Consider the following 23515-nt stretch of genomic DNA (forward strand, 5'->3'; position numbering starts at 1 on the left):
TTGCCCAATGGACTGAACCTCCTGAACATCACATCTCAACTACTAGAAGACATCATTCAACCAAAATTTTAAAACAAAATTCAGTACATCATAGCTAGCCTAAAACCTTATCAAAACAAAGCTAAATCCTAAAGAGAGAGCCCTCTCTGATTGCAGGTAGGCTAGGACCTGTAATCCAAAGATTGGTTTGTGGTTACCTCGGTCGTATTCCCTTGGGAGTCAAAGGGAACAACCTGAGTGATAACACACGACATGCAAAATAGAGACGCTGCAAAATATGGTTTGGGTCACATTAACAAGTATGCATAATGATCACGGCTTGGAAATCAAATATATGTTTGGGTCACATTAACAAGTACACTTAATGACCATGACTCAGAAGTAAAACATACATAGGCACATAATGCTACAAGCCTTGGGTCACATTAATTCTAGAATGAAATTAAATGTGCATACAATTTGAATTGAGAGATAGTAACACAAAGATATGGAATGTGTTGCACACTTATTTTATTTATTTCACATGTACAAGTTTGAGGGAGGAGGAGAAGATCTCCTCATCCCCAATTGATACTCCTTTTATGCACAATCTTTGCAACTGATTTGCTTCCCCTTCTCTCTAATTTAGGGAAATCGAAAAGAAACAATGAAAATGACTCTTCATTCCTAAACTCTTCAACTTATTCAAATTATGTCTTTACATTAAATGTTTAAAATGTCATCAAAGATAACAAAATTTATTTTCCAACTCAATATGTAGCCAACCCACCACATTTTCAAGCCCAATCCATTTCTTCATCATGGACTTGATCTAACGCTCTTGCATCAGACTCCCCATGAAGGAAAAATCGTGAGATCCTTCTCATAAGATCCTCTATAGAGCGACCTGCCTTCTGTAAAGCTGCAACACTCGACCATGTAGAATCCTCCATTGAACGGTCCTTTCGCTTCATCAAAAACTCCAGATACTCGTTTCCCTTGGTGTGATTTAAAACTCTGGTGTTTAAGATTCTCTCAAACTTCAAACCGTCTTCCATAGGCATCTGCTTCATCCAACTTTGTTCACTAACTTCACTACTTCCCCCATTTTCTATAGTGGCACCTTCATCACCAAATTATTAGGGATACAAATCAGCCACATTAGAGATAGGTGAGATACCTAGGTCCAGAGGTAACTCCAGTTAATAACCATTTGTGAAAACAAAATTGAGTATTTTGAAAGGTCCTATTTTATTCATTTTGTTCTTGCTATACTCTTCTCTTGGGAATGTCTCTTTTCTCAGTTGTGCTAAGATCATGTCCCCTACCTCAAAGTTTACCTCTCTTCTTCTTAAATCTACTCTTTATTTATATTTGTGGTTGTTTTCATGTAGCTTTTGTTTTATTTCCTCATGTAAGTCATTCATTGTTGCTGCAAAATCCTCCCCATCAACACTCCTCTACTAGAGTTTTCCCAAATCTCTCAGATCACAAACTCCTCTAGGATGCATTCCATACAATATTTGAAATAGACTCTTCCTGGTTCTCCTATTTGGTGACTCATTGTATGTGAAATCAGTTCGATCTAATACACAGTCACACTACTTGGGAAACCCTCCCACAAGGCTCCTTAATAGGTTTCTGAAACTCCTATTCACAACTTTAGTTTTCCGATTCGATTGTGAATGATAGGCTAAGATGAAGTTCAATTTTGTACAAAGATTCTTCCACAAAGTCATCCAAAAATTTCATGTGAACTTGGTGTCCCTGTCAGAGATTATACACTTTGTGAAGTCATGCAATTAGACAATCTCATTGAAGAAAAAATTAGCCACATTTGTAGCATCACTAGTCTTGCAACATGGGATAAAGTGAGCCATCTTTGCAAATGTTTCCACAACTACAAGTATAAAATCCTTACCTTGTTGCATCCTTAATAAACCCAAAACAAAATCCATACCCACTGAGTCACATGGTTTGCTAGGGGTGGGAAAAGTAGTATATATTCCAAAATTTTGAATCCTTCCTTTGGCATGCTGACATACTCTACATTTTCCTACATATTTATGCACATTAGCTCTCATGTTTGGCTAGAAATAGAAGTGTTCTAGTTGTCCAAGTGTCTTTTCCACACCAAAATGCCCCACCAATCCTCCATTTTGCTTCTCTTGCATCATATTCTCTCTCATTGAACAACGAGGGATACATAATTGACTATTCTTGAACAAAAAACCATCTTGCAACATAAACTCCCTCCATGGGTTGCTATCTTTTCTCACAGGGTTCTTGCATGCTTCAAAGGCCTCTCGAAAGTCAACATCATCCTCATACAAGTCCTTAAATAATCAAAGACCAAAATTTGCACACAAAACTCTTGTAAGCTCCTCCTAATCAAAGCATCAAATTCCTTGTTCTCTTGTCCACTCAGATGTTTCAAAACAAAGGTGAAAATTTGTAGGAATTCCACCCACTTGGCATGCTTATGCTTCAATTTGTGTTGTTGCATTACATATTGTAATGCAGAATTGTCAGAGAAAAAACAAACTCTCTAGGCATCAAATAATTCCTTTAATGTTTCAATGTTTGAACCACCACATAGTATTCCTCATCATAAGAGGAGTATTTATGTTTTGAGTCATTCAAATTCTCATTGAAATATGTAATATGCCTTCCTTCTTGACTCAATACGGCTCCAATGGTTGTACCACTAGCATCACATCTAACTTGGAAAAGATGATTGAAGTTAGGTAGCTTCAACACCAGCTTCTTAGTGATCTTCTTCTTCAGTAGTTGGAAGCTTTTCTCTACTGGTGATGTCCAACAAAATGGTTGTCTATCCTTCTTGATTGTCTCAACAATGGATGCACAAATATCACTGAAATTCTTGATGAACATTCGATAGAAGATATCTAACCCATGAAAAATCATAACTTTGAAAATGATCTTGGGTGAAGGCCAACTCACAATTTCCTCTATTTTCTCTAGATCCATTTTTAGCCCATCCTTTGAAATGACAAAGCCTAAGTATACCAACTCACACCTCATGAAAGTACACTTCTTGAGGTTAATCAACAGTTTCCGTTGTTGCGACTTTTCTAGAACATACTGTACATGCCTAAGGTTTTCTTCCTTTGTTCAGCTAAATATCAAAATATCATCTAAATAAATAATAACAAACTTAAGGATGAACTCCTTTAAGTCCTCATCCATCAACTACATAAAGATACTTGGTGTGTTTGTTAATCCAAATGGCATAACCATCCATTCATATATTTTGCTACTGGTCTTGAAAGTTGTCTTCCACTCATCCCCTCCTATGATCCATATTTGATGCTAGCCACTCTCTAAATCAACCTTTGAAAAGAAGTCTACCTCACTCAAACATTCCATCACGTCATCCCTCTGTGGCAATGGAAATCTGTACTTGATTGTAATCTTGTTAATTTATTTGGAATTTGAGTACATCCTCCATTATCCATATTTCTTTGGGATAAGCATTGTATGAACAACACATGGAATCAAGCTCTATCTTATTAATCCTTTGTCCAACAACCCTTGAAAATGTTTCCTTAGCTCCTCATTCTCCTCGGGTGTTGTTCGGTAAGAAACTTGTTTAAAAGGATTGCACTTGGTATCAGATCTATGTGATGGATGATACTTCTCTTAGGTGGAAACTCACTTAGAAATTCATCTACCACGATGTCACTAAACTCATGCAACATATCTTGAATCTCAACTGGTAAATCTGTAATTTTAGTGTGTAGAAGTATTACCTGTGGCTTGTAGACCACCGCATAATTGACCTCTTTTTCCTCCATTTGTTGCAAAAATTCCTTTCCTCCCAACAACAATTATTTTGAGCTACTTGTCCCAACTGTACTTTATAATTTCAATGGAAGGAGGGTGTGCTTGATAAAATCCTTTTCAAATTTATAGGTGTTTCTTTTTCATCATGCACCACTTTCCTATCAAATTGCCAAGTTCGTTCGAGAAGGAGGTGGCATACATCCATTGGAATGATGTCACAAACTATCTTATCCTGATATTAGCCTGTCTGGAACTCTACTTCGCTCTACTCACTTACCAACAATTGATTACCTTTATACAATCATGAAACTTTATATGGTGTTGGATGTTTCAACCTTTTCAGTCCAAGTTTTTCCACCATTTCTATGGAAACTAGATTGTCATTGCTCCCACTATCAATCACCACTTTGCAGCATTTTCTTTCGTCCTTGAAAACAGTCCTAAACAAGGATTTTCTCTGTACAAGTTCAATAGTCTCCCTAGTTGGTTTTAAAAAGACTTTCTTCATCATTAAATCTTCTCCCATCTGTGATGAATTTTCTGCCACATGTTCTTGTGCTTCTTCTACTTCCGACTAAGCTACATATGCATCTCTTTGTCCTCCCTTTTCATTCTCAGGACACTCAAAAGATCTGTGACCTAGCTGCCCACATTTATAGCATCGATAGACAATATCTCTGCCTTTTCCTCTACCTCTACCTCTCTGGTAAGGTCTTCCTCCTATAGAGTCACCTTCTTTCTCTTATTGTCCTTTTTGTCTTGGGTTACTTGCATCATTCTTTTGAGCTGGATCCTTCCTTCTTCTAGTTCCCTAACACTTTCCTCTAGAAAAACCATGAACTCTGCTTGAATTATGCTTCCTCATTATATTTTATTTTTCCTTCAAGGAAAACTAATTTGTTTCTTCCATCATCGTGAGAGAAATAATGTTGATTTCATCTTGAATCTCCAGCTTCAATCCATTGATGTACCTTGCTATTTTATCTACGGTATCCTCTACATAATCTACCATCAAATTCACCCTGTAAAACTCCTCAGTATAATCTCTAACTATTAACAACCTTTGCTTGAGGTTATGCACTTGTCTATAGATGGATAATTGATAGCCTTCAACATAAACTTTCCCTTCATCTTTTCTATCATCATGTCCCAAATTTTAATCAATTATTTCCCCTTTTTCTCCTTTCAACTTGCACATTGTCCCACCACAATGCCACATGGCCTTTCAAACTAATTACAACAAATTTTACCCTCTTATCTTCTTCAATATCCTTGTATTTGAAATATTTGTCTATTTCATTAATCCAATCCATCAAATTATCGGCTACCAAATTGCCATCATAGGTGGAAAAGTCAAGTTTTGGTCTTGAACTTGAGCTTAACACTGAACTCAATAGTTTAATTTTTGTAGCTTCATCAACAAGTGTTGCTCTTTCTGTTGTAGCTTCTTCCTCCTATATGTTGTCATCTCTAGCCTCAGGGTCTCACCGTCTGTTGGTCTCCATTGCCTCTAAACAAGCTTTCAACCTTTGTATCTCTTCTTGGAGTTTTGCATTAGCTATGGGTATCCCTTCATGTCCTCGTGCTCTTCTTACTCGCATTTCCATATCTCTTTTCCATAGACAAAACCACCAATGTCAAACATAGCTCCACCATAGATGTAGCTCTACCTCAAACCCCCTCTGATACCAAAATTGATGGCAATAAGTAGCAAAAAAGAAATCTCGACACAACGCAGTACATAAATAAAATTGGCTATAGGTGTTGTGAAATATTTGTTGGAAACAATGATAATACTGAGAGGGGGGTGAATCAGTATTAAAGCTAACTTTAAACTTTTTATGCCAATTTTATTTTCTTTTTCAAACTTTTCAACCAGCCATATAATCAGAAGCAATATGAAATCAACATACAAGCACACACGATGAGCATCATACACAGGAGACACAAGGTTTTACATGGAAACCCTTTCGAAAAAAAAAAAAAAACCCATCAAAGCTTATTGTTGTTATTGAAGTAAAATAAGAGCACCTACTTTATTACATCAATCTATTTTGTGAGCACCCACTCACAGGAAGTACTAACTCCCTTTGATTGTTTGCTAGCACCCACTAGCAAGAAGCACCAACTCCCTTCTTTTTTAGATCCATGACTAGCTTACCAGAAGCACCATGTGAAGCACCAACTTCACAGATTTGTTGCAAGCACCAACTTGCAGCTCCTTGGATTTATGCAAGCACCAACTTGCAGGAGGCACCAACCCCCAAGCCTTCTTAAGCACCCACTAGAGATGGAAGAACCAACTTCCTGTATGTAGGCTCCAACCCACACTAAAATAGGAACTGAATGTTCTCTATAATTTTCCAGCCACTTTTCCTGATATCAGCTCTATTCTTCACAGCCCTTGGCCCATGCAGCTCATTCTACAACAACCCACTGATCTTCTCAACAACAATAACTCATCATAGTCCATGCAATTCTTTGTTCTCTGTTCTTCATCAACATGCACTCAACTCTCAACCTTTTTCTCTCCACAACACACACTCAACTTTCGACCTTCTTTCTCTCACTATTAGAAAATGATGAAATTAATGGCTAGGTGACAAAAAAAGTTAGTCACCGCAGTGATTTCAAGTGAATTGTTACTAAATTTGAGCAATTTTAAGTGACCAAACTAAAAATGACTAGCTGAAAAGACTAATTTAGTCTAAGGATAAAATATACGACTAGATAATAAGTGACTAAACTAAAAATGACTAACTTGAATGACTAATTTAGTCTAGGATTAAAAATTATGACTAGATAATAAGTGACCAAATTTCTATCACATCCATGAGGTCAACAATAATTTGTGGTTCAAGATATAGCTAATTTGGAACAAACTTAGCTCTAGAGCCTAGGATTTTTTTCCACCTCTAATGTTGATGGACAAAGAGATCAATTTCTAAAGCATGTGGGAGCCAAACTATAACCTTTCCCATGTTGACTCCCTCTATTGAACATCATGGAAAATATCCATAGATTAGTTATCCTTACTAAAAAAACATTTCGTCAGAAATGATCATTAATCCTATGACATTACTACTTCACTATACTTTTTGACCACACAGAGCTTATTTTGATGCCTACCCTTCTTATTTCATGACAAGACTACCCTAAAAGCCACCAAATTTCTATTATATCCATGAATTCAACACCAATTTGTGGTTCAAGATATATAAGTTGAAGCAGACTTAGCTCTAGAACCTATGTTATTTTTCCACCCCTATTGTTCATGGACAAAGAGATATCAATTTTCTAAAACACGCAAGAGCCAAAGTATTACCTTTCCCATGTTGACTCTCTCTATTGAACATCATAAAAAATCTCCATAAATTAGTCATCCTTATTAAACCAAACATTTAATTGGAAATGATGATTGATCATTATCATAACATTACTACTTTTCTGCACTTTTTAACCACACAAATCTTGTTTTGATATCATCATAATTCACTTTTGATAAATCAACCAAAGTCCCCTTAAATAATATTTCATCACAAAAAGACCTAACAATTTTCATACAATTAATAATTATTTATAATAAAAAATACCTCCCATTAAACAAAAGAAAAGACTCAACATTTTATTTAATGGAATTTAATTCCCCTTCACATTCTCCATAGTCACATATTTTCCCCTCATGTGGTCTCTTCTTTAATTTCCGTTTCTTTCTTTTTGTTTTAGTACTTTTTTATTCCTTGCATTGAATTAGGGTCTTTGTCTTATTATTTAATTTTAGTGTTCTCTTGTTCAACACATTTCGGTGAGCCTGCAGTCCCACACCTTCTTAAACTCAACATTCCTGTTTCGCTTTCAGGAAGGAAGAAAGCGTCCTCAACTTTCACGCCTTTGCGAAATATCCTTAGGCTCATATTTTTTGGCTGGGACCGAGAAATAGGTTATAGTTAGCTAAATGGAAGCTCAAAATGAGGGTGCTTATAACGGTGGCCTGCGTTATTGGGTGCTATGGGTGGTAGTGCCCCTATTTTCACTCAGTCAACTGAAACTTCTTTCTATGGCTATCAAACTTGAATTACAGCCTGGTCGCAATTGGCAAGATCTCTACTTCGAGGGGACTATATGATCTCTACAAATCCCAAACTCAATCGTTTCACTTATATATCGCTCAGGGCTACTTGGATTTGGATCTGCTACCTTTGTTGATGAGTAAGTCATTAGATCATTCACTGGCTCCAGATCAATTGCACCTGGAACTGGACCTACTGCTTAAGTTGTTGCGGAATCTATTGATTTCAGGTAAACTCACTTTCGAACTGTTACCAAAATGAAATATCTAATTTGTGCGAATTACTTAGTTTAACCAACTAGTCCAAATTGAACTATTCCACTTGGGTTGAATAGTATGGCATGCAACCCGTTATTGGGACTGATTGGCATAAAATCTATTATTCCTTTTTGATTGGATATTGACATATGGGTGAGGATTATGTGCAATTATACTAGTTTCGAGCAAAAGCTCAGTTTAGATGTACTGTCCTGTGGACGCTTATCAACAATTTCTTGTTAGAAACTTTTTATGACATATGCCATAAATGATTTCAAAAGTCATTCATTTATCCTCATTGTCTAACTCATGCAGTACTGATGTATATTTTCTATATTTGAGGTTTGATCATTGCAAGAAATAGGTTATGAGATACTTAGATATCAGTAAGGGGGTCTTATAACCATACATGAATGTCTTTTGCTAGAGCCTTGTCAATTTAGAAGTTGGCTTCAGGGTGCATAACCCCAAGTGGATGTGATATATCTTTCCTCAGTCTAGAATTAACATCCTTAGCAGCTTCAGTGCCATACCTTGTGTTGTGCCTTGTGGGCCTCTTTGGCTCACAGTTTCATATTTGTGATGTCCATGATAATTGCAAGTATTACCACAGTAGCATATCCACTTTGACAAATCTGTGAAATGTGTTAAGACATTTAACCCCTCAAAATCATGTGATGCTATCTCTCAGTTAACCTAAGTACTCTTCAAGATACATATAACAGAATCTACAACAAAAAAAACCTACATATCAAATCATCAAAACAATAAAAATACATACAAAATATAGATTTCTCTCTTACCTGCAAATCTTTTCAGATTCTGTTTTCCCCTTCAACCTCGTTAAAGGTGCAAAGCAACATAAAAATGTGGAATGATTGACTAGATAGAATCATAGAAGTAATATTTCTTCACAGGAACTTGACCAAGTCACCAAAATGATCTGCAAGGGCAAAGGACTATATTGCAATTTAGAAACTTTACAACTAAAGACAAGTTTCCATGAATTGCAGACAATGATATGCACTACAAAAAATTTAGCCATGCAAACTGAAAGAAGACAGAAAATACTCTCTATCATTTCCTTCATAATACAAGTTCTTGAACTACCACAAGGAGCATGATCTCTTTTTTCTTTGGTTCATTTCATTTATAGAGAGCTACACATGTGCATTCAAAATTATAGAGGTATTAAGATTCCATTTCAAGGGACTATTTTCTAAGATTCCTATAGTTAATTTTACATATTGTACTTATATGACTAACATTGATGTGCATACTTACAACTCTACCCTAATCATAGTATGCGTTGCTCTTGAAAAGTCAATATATGTGACTGAAATATTTAGCAACCATCATTGGTAGGATCAATGGAACCAAGCTATTTCCTTGAAGTTGTGTGCAGTTTTCTTCAACATCAACCTGAGCACAAATAATTACGAATATGAGGCCATTGTAGTGGGCTTTTTGCAAGATATTAACAACATTAACACGGGTCTTTCGTGGTATAACCTCCATCAAAACTTGCACGTCATAATCCCTTTTGTTATAATTATCATTGTGCAATAATACACAATATGGTGGAGATGTCTTCCTTGATTTTATTTCATTGTAGTGGCAAGCAAATAGAGAGAGACTTAGAAGATGCATCAATGGAATTGGAAATTCTAAAGACATCATATCTATTTCATTTAAAATGAAAATAAAATTCAAGTAAAATTATAGTCACATCACTCTAATAACCATGTCCTTTGGAGTATATATCTTTATTTGATAAAAGTTCTACATAAGACAATACAATGAAACAATAATCTATTCATATGTCATCATTCTATTTACTGTAGATAAAACTTTGATTCTTGACCAAGAGTAGTTTTCTCAATTGTTGACATCTCTATCAATCCACTACCTTTTCCCCATGGCGAGGTTGACCTAATTGCAGAAAACACACAAGTCATGCATGTCCTTTTAACTGTGATATTTTGTCACCTTGGAGACTTTGCAACAATGTTGTATTGTGGTTGTTCTCCTCACATTGCCCTCTTTATACATGCAGTAGCTCACACGTGCTTGATTGCTAATTTACCCATAAGGGAAAGCTAATTTATGTTGATATGAGTGGGTATGGGGAAGACTTAATCTCAAAGATATCAAACTGGCCATCACTTTTGACCCTACTTGAGAGTACAAGCTCATGCTATATATAACCAGAGGACAACTCTAGAATCGTGGGCCTATTTCCATTATTCCTCTTTCATTTTTGTTTGTTTCCATGACCTTTTTTTTTTCCTTTCCTTCTTTTCATTGAGTTTCAATTGGAGAATATTTTGTGCGTACCCAGTGATTGAAGGTCTAGCTTATAGTAAATTGTGGTTGAAATTTCAACCTTTGAGATGGACCAAGCTTTAGCTAATGAAGAATAATCTCATCAAGGTTTTGATGCATGGTAGGGCTCTATTGGGGTTATAATTTGCATGTTGAAGGCATAAGAAAAAGAGATATTTATATACCACATTTTAAACAAACCAACATGGGCAAGATCTCCAATGATTTTCCCATTCTTGTCTTTTAGTTGCAGATCCTTCGATAATGATATCAATAGTTATTTATGTTTTTGACTAATATGATGATAATCAATGAGAACTTGCATGTATATCTATTTTTGGGTTCTTACACACTAAGTTTTTTTTAGTTATTATCATGTAACTAGATATTTGATAAGGCCTCTAACAAATTAGGAGTCGATGGAAAACTATGATTTTAACCATAGGCATTAAATCTTTATATCTATAAAGTGCTTATTTCTTTATATGTTGTTAGGTCCCTATACTACTAGTGTAACCCCTTATTGTTATTAGTGCAACCACCTTATTATATTGTTGTACCCATCTAGTCCCCATATTATTATTATTGTGCCCCATAGAAGCCCACTATTATTATTGTTGTGCCTTTACATTATTATTGTTATGTCGGCTCTGATTATATTATGACCCCATAGACTCCTATATATAGAAAGGAGGTCTTGTCATTTGTATCATCCAAGAATTGTTCATTTGTGTAATGTAAAGGAGGTTTCCTCCTCAAAGAGGCTGAATTCTAAGGCGTTGATCTATATTTTCTATTTTTTTGTGAGTTGGTTTTATAACATTTGGTATCAGAGCTTTGGATTCTATGGTTTTGTTGCTCCAAATAGGTCATCGTGGAATTTTCGCTATAACTTTTTCTCTGCGACATTTCAGAAGTGAAAAAAAATCCATTTGAAACAAAATCTTGTTGAACCTCGGGCCCTAATTTCAGATCTTATCTCGCTATAGTTTCAGAGATATGATCTGAGGAAGTTAGGGTTTTTGCAAGCTCCAGAATTTCATCTAAAACAAGTCATCTTGGAAGTTTCTCTATAATGTTTTTACTACGAAGTTTCACAAGCTAAAAAAACACCATTTGAGATGAAATTGACCTAAACCTCAGGTATGAATTTCAAATCTTGTCTCGCTATATTTTCGGATATATGATCTGAGGAATTTAGGGTTTTTTCAGACTCCCGAATTACATCCTAAACAGGTGACCTTGGCAAAAGCATCATAACTTTCTCTATGAGCATCAGATTGAAATTTCATAAGAAGTTACAGAAAGAGGACGGACTATATTTTGTTTTGGTATAATTTTTAGAACCTAAGGTTGAAACAATGATACGTGGAATATCCTACAATTTTACTCTACTGGACTAGTCTATAATTAGGTCATCGCGGGAGATTGGGAATAAATATTTCTTCGGAAATCAAATGTGATCAAACTTGCGAAGTTAGAAAGAGGACTCAGAGGGTTATTACAGGCCAAAATTTTAGAACTTAAAGATCCGAAATTACAGAGTTACAGTTGTTTCAAGATCATGCTCCTAAAATCAAGAAAAAGCGAGATGAGGAAGTTTGATGGCAAGGATCCGGAAAATTGGATACTACAGATGGAGAAATATTTTGATCTATATGGTGTACCATTTTTACAAAAGGTACGTATTGCATCTAATTATTTAGAACCAAATTAATTTTTCTAGTATAAAGGGCTTTGTTCTCATAAACCACTTGTCACGTGGTAAATTTTCATGGAGGAAATAATAGCACATTATGAGGATACAAAGAGCAACACCTTCTTTAGCCAATTGATAAATCTCAAACAAAAGTGTTCAATGGCAGAGCACATTGAGGACTTTCAAAAATTGATTATAAGGGAAAATTATATTCCATAGAAGCATAGGATTGATGTCTCCATAGGGATTGTTGGGCCTCCAAAATGTCTTCAAAATGACATCCACTTTCACCTTTATCACCACCATTTCACTCACATGTCGCAACTCCATAACCATATAACCTTTCATTAGCCACCATTTTCATAAATATATGGGTTAGGATCCTTATTTACCAAAGTTATTTATTTTATGTGTTTAAAGTGAATTTATGATTAAAAACTAGGAAATTAACATGGTTTCATGTATCTATATATGTGGCTTGAGTTTCATGACATGTGTAGGTCATTTGGAAGCTTCCAAGGCACCCTTATGTGGCCTCCAATGCTCAAATTCGAATTCCCTTCAAAGGAGATTTGGATAAAGGTCAAAGAAGGATATGTGTCCTATTTGGATTGTAACTCTATGAGGTGTGTCATCATTTCTTATTTGGATTAAAATTCTATGAGACACCTAGGGGATATGTGTTCCATTATGAGATATTTGGTTGTAACTATATGAGATTTTAGTGGATTCTCATTAAATAGGGTAGCTTCTTATGTTTTTGTATAAATAGGAAAGCCTTTTCCTTTGAAGGCATGTGTAAAGTTGGAGAAATGCTCATGTTTTTAATAGAAAATTTGGAGCTTATACTTGGAGATTTGAAGATTTAGTTTTGCTTGCATATGGAGCTTCTTCACTTGCCATCCTCATACACCATTGGAATGGACATATAATGATTGTGAGATTTAATTTCTTTTATAGATTAAAGTTCATTTTCTTTCTTAGTATTAGTTTTAGAATGACTGTGTAATCTTTGCTTTTCTAAAAACATTTCAATAAGGAAGATTTATGTATTTTCTAATTGGATTAAGTTTGAGGAAAGGGCTCATAGTTATTTAGTTTCCTTTCATGTTCTATTATTTACTTTCTTAGATTAAACCATCAATTCATTGTATAATTGAATAAAGGATCAGGCCAAGAAGGTGACTTCAAATTGGGCGATTGAATGTTCAACCTATGCAATCATTGAGCTTTACTTTTTTGTGCTTTTATATTTGCTTTTAGGATCCTCATTTAATTGCATTAACTGATATTCCTAAAGATCATTCTAAGAAATTGATTTAATCATATTTCAAGATTGAATGGTTAAATATTTGATACATGCAATTACTAAGTTATTTTCTACACACTTTACTTGCTTTTCTAGGACATTAGAAGTTAAAGTATAGATAGTTGCTTATACATCATCTCAAGAAGGTAACACTTCATAATTGAATGTTGGAGTAACTAAGTATACACTAGCTATTTTTGGTTTCACAGGTTAGTTGAATTTCATTTTAATTATTTGATTTCGTAGATTAGATGAATTGGTTTTCGTTATTTTGTAGTTAGATTGATCTAAACTGAAAGACAATTTCTAGCACATACAGTGCACGTATGCTTCACAAGTTTATGAAACCCCCATGTTGACAAATTAAATGACAGGAAATCACTTTTCCCCAATAGGTACTTTAAAGGATAACATTCAACATGAGGTTCGTCTTTGGGAACCTGATTCATTGGAGAAGGCATATAGGTTGGCAAGAAAAGTGGAAAACAAAATTATGGCAACAAGGAAGTCTACCCCTCACAAATATAAAGATGGAAGTGTTGTTTCTCCTAGCCTTGCACAACCTACAAGGTTGACACCACAACAATTGGAAGAAAAAAGAACAAAAGGGCTTAGTTACAATTGTGATAGAAATTACATTAAAGGTCATAAGTGTGCTGAGAAGAAATTATTTTACATATATTGTGAAGAGTAGGAAGAAAAGGATCAAGAAACTTCAAAAGAAGAAGATATACAAAGGGAACCAACCCTAGAGAAAGAACAAATTAATCTGACCATATCCTGCACTGCATTGGTAGGAATTACCACTCCTCAAATTCTCAATATACAAGGACATATCAAGAAGAAGAAGGTTGAAGCAGTGAAATATCAAGAAGAAAAGGATCAAGAAACGTCAAAAGAAAAGGATACTCACCAAGAACCAACCCCAAAGAAAGAAGAAATGAATATGACCATATCTTGTAATGCATTGGTCAGAATTACCACTCCTCAAACTCTCAAGATAGAAGGGCATATCAAGAAGAAAAAAGTAATAGTGTTCATTGATTTGAGTAGTACCTATAATTTTATTGATTGTAAGATAGCCAAGGAATTAAATTGCTTCCTATATCTAGGACCAAAGTGTCAAGTGATGGATGCAAATGGAAGAACCATAAATTACTCTCGAAAGTGTCATAATGTCAAGCTATCCATAGGAGAATATGTGTTTAATAGCCCAATGTTTTCCATTCCAATGGGTGGTGTTGATGTTGTATTAGGAGTCTAATGGCTACAATCCTTGGGTACAATAGCTTTTAATTTTCAAGAACTTTTCATGAAATTTTCTTCAGAAGGAAGGGAAGTTGAATTAAGGAGTATCACAGGAAAACCGAGAAACATAATAAGCTCTAATGGAATGACAAAGCTTCTAAAGAAAGAACAAAGAGGCGTAATTGTGCAATTATGTTCGCTAGAGGTTCCCACATTGAAATCATATATTTCTCCATATCTCCAAAAAGTCTTGGACAATCATTCCAAGATATTTGAGACTCCCAAAGGCCTCCCACCTATTTGTGATCATGATCATGCTATTCATTTGATTCCAGGAAGTGTTCCTCCAAACATCAGGCCTTACAAATATCCATATGCCCAAAGGAGTGAAATTGAATGTATGGTTGCAGAAATGCTAGAGGTTGGTATAATTATCCAACCAAATTTGATAAACGAAGCAAGGGATGAATGGAAGAATGACGAAGCACGGTGCGAACTCATTCAAAAGTTGGAGAAGACCCCAGTTCAAACAATACTGACAGAACATGACAAGGAAGGAAAAACAATATTGGAACCTGAAGCAGTCAGATTACCAAGAAATCAACAGCTACAAAATCGACTAATTTCAAAGTATCTCATCAAGTTGAAGAACTTACCCACTGAAGATTCCACATGGAAGGATGATAATTTTATACAGAAGCATCCAGAACCACTCAAGCTTTGAGGACAATACTTTTTCAAGGAGAGGGGCATGTTAGGTCCCTATACTACTGGTGTAACCCCTTATTGTTATTAGTGCAACCCCCTTATTATATTGTTGTACCCATGTAGTCCCCATATTGTTATTATTGTGCCCCATAGAAGCCCACTATTGTTATTGTTGTGCCTTTACATTGTTATTGTTATGTCGACTCTGATTATATTATGAACCCATAGAGTCTTATATATAGAAAGGAGGTATTGTCATTTGTATCATCCAAGAATTGTTCATTTGTGTAATGTAAAGGAGGTTGCCCCTTCGAAGAGGCTGAATTCTAAGGCATTGATCTATCTTTTCTATCTTTTTGTGATCTGGTATCATAACATATGTGTATTTCTCTTTCATATTTAACCAGAAGCAAATTAGAGTTTGAATTAGTAGGTATTAATCAACTAAAGTGTGTAAACCTCCCCTGAAAGATTTTGTTACTAGTAAAATATATCATATGGAATTGTGGAATATATGGGTGAATGTCATCTTCCAGTTTTAAAAATAGCCTTTACTCCCTATGGTGTGGTTGGGATGGTGACTATCCAGCCATGGTGATAACTGCACCCATGAATGTTTACCCTTCAAGCCATCACCAGTTCCTCTGATATTGTGAGCTACTATATGCATGCACGTGAGTTCATGCGAAGAACAAGAGCATTCTAGCCATGGATTCAAGCAACTAGGTAGAGAGAAACTCAGATGTAGGTGAAATGTTTGACTACACCAAAGTAAAAAAGAGGTGAATATGAGTAGCATCCATCCCAAGGAAGAGAAGGAGATGAATAAAATATTCCATATTAAAATCCATGTCAAAAAGGAAAAGGTAGATTCTTTATTCGATTTTGTTTCATGGTAAACCTCATGACTGAAGCTCTAGCTAGAAAACCTGGATTGGAAATTCATGATCATATTCAACCATACCCATTGGGATGGGTAAACAAGGATGGAGAGCCTAAGCTTACAAATTATTGTAATATTAGGTTTTCTCTAATTGAAAGTTGTTTTGATGAAGTAACCATAGATGCAATATCATATGAAATGTGTATGGTGTAGTGTTTCTAAGCCCCTAGATGTATTTAAGGGATGCAATCTTCATGAGAAGAGAAAATTAATACCTCCTGATCAAGGATGGGAATTCCTGTATTTTCAATGAACACAAAGGTAAATCTAAGATCTCCCAGGTAAGTGTTAACCAAGCCAAGAAATTTATTGGTTCTAGCAAGAGTTTGTATTACTTTTCTTAAGAGAGAATTGAATAGGGTTTTAATGAATCAATAAAAGTAAATGCATCCTTGTAGAGATGTAAAAAAGAGTAGAAACAATATTTTGAGGATATTTTTCAAGCACATAGAGAAGTATTTCAAGAGCTTAAATGGTTATCACTTAAGAGAAAAGTGGAGCATGAAATACATTTTTTTCCAGACTACCCATTGACAAAAATTGGATTATACAAACAATCTATTTTGGAAGTAAATGAAGTGAAGAAATAGTTGTAGTGTATATTGGAGTAGGGAGAGATTCAATCTAGTACCTCACCTTATGGATCATTTATCGTCATAGTACCCAAGAAGGATATGAGTTAGACAATGTATATCAACTATAGAACTTTGAACAATATCACGCTTGAGATTTGATATCTTCTATCCAGGATTAATGACTTGTTTAATCTGATGTAACATACCACTTACTTCTCCAAGTTGGATAAAAAATCAAGATACCATTCGATACAAATGAAATAAAAAGACACCATGAATATTTCCTTCAAGGCAAGGAAATATTTGAATGAATGACTAATAATTGGCTTTGGTTTATGTAATGCACCAACTGTGTTTGTGTGTTTGATGAGTGATGTATTGTATCCAATTTTAAATTCATTTGTAATAGTGTACCTAGATAATGTATCAGCTTACAACTCTACTTAAGAAGAGAAAATCTCACATCTCATGTAGGTGTTAGAGACTCTAAAAATGCACAATTGTTGGAAAATATTTGGAAATGTGAATTTTACAGGAAATAGTGATTTAGGGCATGTGTGTGATGGAGGAGAAATCAATATAAATTTAACCAAGATGCAAGACATCTTCAAGTGCCCAACTCCTACAAATGTCATAAAAGTTAAGATATTTGTTGGGGAAGCATGATACCTATGGAAGTTTATTACAATCATTTTTAGTTCTAGCTACACCACTAAACACTATGAAAGCTATTAGTAAGAGTTTCTAGTAGGGAAGAGTCAACATAAGGTTTTTTAGGAGCTAAAAAAGAAAGATTAGTTAAACCCCAATTCTTGTGTTGCCTAATTAGTAGAAGTTGTTTGAAGTGGAGATCGATGCAAGCGGATATGTTATAGAAGTAGTTTTGTTGTAGGGTGGTAAGTTTGTATGTTATTGTTTTGAAATACTTCATGGGCTACTGTTGACCTACCTAGAACTCTATTCTTTAGCTCAAGTTATCAAGAACTGGAAGTAGTATCAAATGGGAAATGAGATCATCATTCACATTGATCACTAGCCACTATAATATTTTTAAACCTATAGTAAGCTTCAGAAAAACTAACACAATAATTTGATGGAATTTTTGTAGTAATTTATTTTAATCATCAAATATAGTAAGATCAATAATTATAAGATTTTAGAACTCTTATTCACATGGATCCTTTCACCCATGATGCATACAAAGAGCATACATCAAAGATGAGGACTTTAAAGAGGTGTCTTAGTAGCTACATGGTAAATTTCATGTAGAAAAGATAACAATGATGTTGACTATGATTTCCAAGATGGGTTGCTATACTAGCTAGACAATCTCCATGTCAGTAAATGTGAAATACTACAACTTGAGGCTCACACTAATGTTTTAGGGAATTTTGGTGTTGGGAAAATAATTGTCAATTTACAGTGGTATTTGTATTAGCTTATAATTCAAGAAGATGTAGCTAAGTTTATTAGAGAATGTGTACTTGGTTGTACTATCAAGCATAGCAAGTAGAAATTAAAGTTTATACGATTCCATATTGATACCTACTAAGCCTTGGGAGAGCAACTCCATGGATTTTGTGGTTGGTTTTCTAGGTGGAAATGACCAAGAAGAGATATGATTATCTATTTGTGGTAGTTAACAAGTTAATAAATATGTGTATTCTTATGCCTTGTAAAAATATCATCAAGGGATAAAATGTAGCAAACATGTTCGTTGAAAAGGTTTGGGTTTAGTTTGGGATACCGAAGAGTATATTCTCATATAAATCTAATAGACTCCTCAATACCTTTTGGACTGCACCTTGGGAGAAGGTGGACACCAAGTTTAAGAGATTAATAGTTCCATCCACATATAGGTAGGTAGATAGAAGTAGTGAATAGGACATCAATTCACCTTTTGAAGGGTTACAATTGAAAGCATCAAGTGACATTGGATGAAAATATGGTTTATATTGAAAAATCATATAACATAGTAAACCATACTTGTTATAACTCAATTTGACACCCCCTAAGATCACTTTCAAAGCATTAACAAAATGTGCTTGAGATACTCCATATGTCCCATAGAAAAAACCTAAAAATTGCCTAGGTTAGTCGTTTGATGCTCCTAGTACACTAAGAAAGTGCATGATAACTCACTCAATGTAATAGAAAGAAGTATTGAATGGTCCAATTCTTCTAGCAAAGAGTGTTGAAGTGGCTAAGGTTTCTGGAATGAGGAAGTAGTGTTTGAAAATGTCAACATAATGATTAAAAAGAGGATAAGGATATGGTTATGTTCGACTCACATGTTCTCATGTCTCATCTAAGTGCGCAAGCTCCCTTGAAAGGATTTCACTCTCTTGCTACATCGAATTGTGTCAATGTTCTCCTTGCATCCAATTGGAAGTACTGCGGCTTATCAACCACTCACAATCTCAGAGACCCAGGTGACCCAATTGAGCTCTCCAATCACTCGAATCCCCTACAGACACTCTTTAAATCTTAGATTGGTAAAGAACTCAATGTTTGCATTGCCATATTGGACCAGTGTCTTCAATTCAATGCTTCTCAACTACTTAATAGTGGATTCTTCACTTGCTTGAGTTCAGGATGGCAGTGTGCCCTTCAAAAGATTCAATTTGCCTCAATTAGCCTCAATTGGTCTCAATTGTGTGTGGGATAGTATCCAGGATGGCAATATACCCCGTGACGGTCTCTATTGGTCTTTGAGGGTCTCAATTGGGCTTAATGGCTATGCCCTTCAATGGGCCTCTGATATAATTGGCAGATTAGGCAGACTCTATTCTCTGGTAGTCTAAAGGAGCACTCATATGGACTGTGTTCTGTTCAAGTCTAAATGCCGAGGTGTCAGTGAGAGACAAGACTTCATGTCAATCAAGGTTTGAGTTTGGGCTAGAAGCGAAACTCATATAGGCATCAGGTACCCAATGTTTTTGTGCCTCATAGGCCACACCCATCTCAAGTTCACATGTACAATGCCCTTTGTTCCATTCCACATCTGAATTTTGTTGTGGGATAACAACAATTATTTATATTTCCTTCAATTATGTTTAGAAATTCACAATTATTTAGATTTCCTTCAATTATGTTTAGAAATTCCACGCTTATATGCATGTAGGCAGTCATACAATTCTCATGGTCTCTTTAGTTTTATAACTCTCTCAAATGTACTGCTTAGAAACAGGCAATGTAATACCAAGATTTTGAATTTGTGCTAATGGTCTAAATTTTCTTTCAGAAAACCAATTACACAAAGAAACCTACTCTATAATGGTTTTTTTAATTAAAAAAAATCATTTCATTTTAAAAATGCATTTCACTTTAAAAAGCTATTTTGTTTTATTTTAAAAATCTCTACTTTTAACTTTATATGTTTTAATGGGAATTAAAATTACCACTTGAGAGAAAAGTGGAGCATGAAATACATTTTTTGCCAGACTCCCCATTGACAAACATTGGATTATACAAACAATCTATTTTGGAAGTAGATGAAGTGAAGAAATAGTTGTAGTGTATATTGGAGTAGGGAGAGATTCAATCTAGTACCTCACCTTATGGATCATTTATCATCATAGTCCCAAGAAGGATATGAGTTAGACAATGTGTATCAACTATAGAACTTTGAACAATATCATGCTTGAGATTTGATATCTTCTATCCAGGATTAATGACTTGTTTAATCTGATGTAACATACCACTTACTTCTCCAAGTTGGATAAAAAATCAAGATACCATTTGATACAAATGAAATAAGAAGACACCTTGAATATTTCCTTCAAGGCAAGGAAATATTTGAATGAATGACTAATAATTTGCTTTGGTTTATGTAATGCACCAACTGTGTTTGTGTGTTTGATGAGTGATGTATTATATCCAATTTTAAATTAATTTGTAATAGTGTACCTAGATAATGTATCAGCTTACAACTCTACTTAAGAAGAGAAAATCTCACATCTCATGTAGGTGTTAGAGACTCTAAAAATGCACAATTGTTGGAAAATATTTGGAAATGTGAATTTTACAGGAAATAATTGGTGATTTAGGGCATGTGTGTGATGGAGGAGAAATCAATATAGATTTAACCAAGATGCAGGACATCTTCAAGTGGCCAACTCCTACAAATGTCACAAAAGTTAAGATATTTGTTGGGGAAGCATGATACCTATGGAAGTTTATTAGAATCATTTTTAGTTCTAGCTACACCACTCAACACTATGAAAGCTATTAGTAAGAGTTTCTAGTAGGGAAGAGTCAATGTAAGGTTTTTTAGGAGCTAAAAAATAAATATTAGTTAAACCCCAATTCTTGTGTTGCCTAATTTGTAGAAGTTGTTTGAAGTGGAGATCGATGCAAGTGGATATGTTATAGAAGTAGTTTTGTTGTAGGGTGGTAAGTTTGTATGTTATCGTTTTGAAATACTTCATGGGCTAGTGTTGACCTACCTAGAACTCTATTCTTTAGCTCAAGTTGTCAAGAACTGGAAGTAGTATCGAATGGGAAATGAGACCATCATTCACATTGATCACTAGCCACTATAAGATTTTTAAGCCTAGAGTAAGCTTCAAAAAAACTAACACAATAATTTGATGGAATTTTTGTAGTAATTTCTTTTAATCATCAAATAGAGTAAGATCAATAATTATAAGATTTTAGAACTCTTATTCACATGGATCCTTTCACCCATGATGCATACAAAGAGCATACATCAAAGATGAGGACTTTAAAGAGGTATCTTAGTAGCTACGTGGTAAATTTCATGTAGAAAAGATAGCAATGATGTTGACTATGATTTCCAAGATGGGTTGCTATACTAGCTAGACAATCTCCATGTCAGTAAATGTGAAATATTGCAACTTGAGGCTCACATCTCTGATGTTGTAGGGAATTTTGGTGTTGGGAAAATAATTGTCAATTTACAGTGGTATTTGTATTAGCTTATAATTCAAGAAGATGTAGCTATGTTATTAGAGAATGTGTACTCGGTTGTGCTATCAAGCATAGCAAGTAGAAATTAAAGTTTATACGATTCCATATCGATACCTACTAAGCCTTGGGAGAGCAACTCCATTGATTTTGTGGTTTGTTTTCTAGGTGGCAATAACCAAGAAGAGATATGATTATCTATTTGTGGTAGTTAACAAGTTAATAAATATGTGTATTCTTATGCCTTATAAAAATATCATCAAGGGATAAAATGTAGCAAACATGTTCATTGAAAAGGTTTGGGTTTAGTTTGGGATACCAAAGAGTATATTCTCATATAAATCTAATAGACTCCTCAATACCTTTTGGACTGCACCTTGGGAGAAGGTGGACACCAAGTTTAAGAGATTAATAGTTCCATCCACATATAGATAAGTAGATAGAAGTAATGAATAGGACATCAATTCACATTTTGAAGGGTTACAATTGAAAGCATCAAGTGACATTGGATGAAAATTTGGTTTATATTGAAAAATCATATAACATAGTAAACCATACTTGTTATAACTCAATTTGACACCCCCCTAAGAGCACTTTCAAAGCATTAACAAAATGTGCTTGAGATACTCCATATGTCCCATAGAAAAATCCTAAAAATAGCCTAGGTTAGTCGTTTGATGCTCCTAGTACACTAAGAAAGTGCATGATAACTCACTCAATGTAATAGAAAGAAGTATTGAATCGTCCAATTCTTCTAGCAAAGAGTGTTGAAGTGGCTAAGGTTTATGGAATGAGGAAGTAGTGTTTGAAAATGTCAGCATAATGATTAAAAAGAGGATAAGGATATGGTTATGTTCGAATCACATGTTCTCATGTCTCATCTAAGTGCGCAAGCTCTCTTGAAAGGATTTCACTCTCTTGCTAAATCGACTTGTCTCAATGTTCTCCTTGCATCCAATTGGAAGTATTGTGGCTTATCAACCACTCACAATCTCAGAGACCCAGGTGACCCAATTGAGCTCTCCAATCACTCGAATCCCCTACAAGCACTCTTTAAATCTTAGATTGGTAAAGAACTTGATGTTTGCATTGCCATATTGGCACAGTGTCTTCAATTCAATGCTTCTCAACTACTTAATAGTGGATTCTTCACTTGCTTGAATTCAGGATGGCAATGTGCCCTTCAAAAGCTTCAATTGGCCTCAATTAGCCTCAATTGGTCTCAATTGTGTGTGGGATAGTATCTAGGATGGCAATATACCCCGCGGCGGTCTCTATTGGTCTTGGAGGGTCTCAATTGGAATTAATGGCTATACCTTCAATGGGCCTCTGATATAATTGGCAGATTAGGCAACCTCTATTCTCTGGTAGTCTAAAGGAGCACTCATGTGGACTGGGTTCTGTTCAAGTCTAAATGCCGAGGTCTCAATGAGAGACAAGACTTCATGTCAATCAAGGTTTGAGTTTGGGCTAGAAGCGAGACTCATATAGGCATCAATTACCCAATGTTTTTGTGCCTCATAGGCCACACCCATCTCAAGTTCACATGTACAATGCCCTTTGTTCCATTCCATATCTGAATTTCATTGTGGGATAACAACAATTATTTAGATTTCCTTCAATTATGTTTAGAAATTCACAATTATTTAGATTTCCTTCAATTATG

The sequence above is a fragment of the Pinus tabuliformis genome, chromosome 3_2 (assembly GCF_031772625.1).
Source record: "Pinus tabuliformis cultivar Carrire ecotype Pingquan chromosome 3_2, CPIR1, whole genome shotgun sequence".
NCBI lineage: Eukaryota > Viridiplantae > Streptophyta > Pinopsida > Pinales > Pinaceae > Pinus > Pinus tabuliformis.